General features: G+C 36.8%; 1 pseudogene; it reads left to right on the plus strand.

Moving 5' to 3' along the window:
- Positions 1-488: 488 nt before the first annotated feature.
- LOC132267798 (small nucleolar RNA R71) lies at positions 489-587 on the plus strand (annotated as a pseudogene).
- Positions 588-907: the final 320 nt, after the last annotated feature.

Consider the following 907-nt stretch of genomic DNA (forward strand, 5'->3'; position numbering starts at 1 on the left):
GTTCCTCCAACTTGAATTGTAATGAGTGCCATAGGGATTATTTCCTTGATTAACAAATGTAGCATTGACGTGCTCATGGGGCTCACTTTGCACATGTCCATGGGGACAATTGGAAGTAGAATGCAAGACACTTGAATAAGTCATGGAAGATTCATTAGATGCACGATGATGAATATGAGTAGGGGAGGAAGATACTTGATTCACCAAATTTTAGTTGATCAAACCTTTGAGATAAGGATTTCATCTCGGCGGCTATGTCATTAGAGTTGTTAACTTGATATAAGGCGACATTCTTCCTTCCACCTAGGTTTATACCATTTTTAGAAGATAAGGACCTATGCATTGAATTCTCATTCATACTTTCATACAATTGCCACACATCATTTTCATGCTTATCACGATAAGAACCACCCATGGATGTATCAACCATACCCTTGTGATTATCGGGTAAACTTTCAAAGAAATATTGAACTAATTGCCACTTAGGTATGTCATGATGTAGGCACTTCCTAAGCAAGTCATTGAATCTTTCCCATGCCTCATGAAATATTTCCCCATCCCTTTGAGAAAATTCTCTAATTGAAGTTCTCATGGCATTGGTCTTAGAAACCGGATAGTACTTTTTCAAGAACTCTTGTTGTATTTCTACCCAAGAGGTTATCGAAAAATGCCTAAGATTGTTGAACTAATATTTTGCCTTGTTTTTAAGGGTGAAAGGAAAAAGTTTAAGTCTTAAAACTTCTTCCAGTATGTCCATGTATTTCACGGTGGAACACACTTCAAGAAACTCATCCAAATGCTTATAAGGTTCTTCACTTGGAAGTCCATGATAGTTAGGAAGCATTTGAATGGTTTATGGTTTAATTTCATAGTGATATGCTCTAAATGGGGGCAATTGAATGCAAGT

This window comes from Cornus florida, unplaced genomic scaffold (genome assembly GCF_030987335.1).
Source record: "Cornus florida cultivar Cherokee Brave unplaced genomic scaffold, ASM3098733v1 CherokeeBrave_3.0.0_Hap2_Chr07, whole genome shotgun sequence".
Classification (NCBI taxonomy): Eukaryota; Viridiplantae; Streptophyta; class Magnoliopsida; order Cornales; family Cornaceae; genus Cornus; species Cornus florida.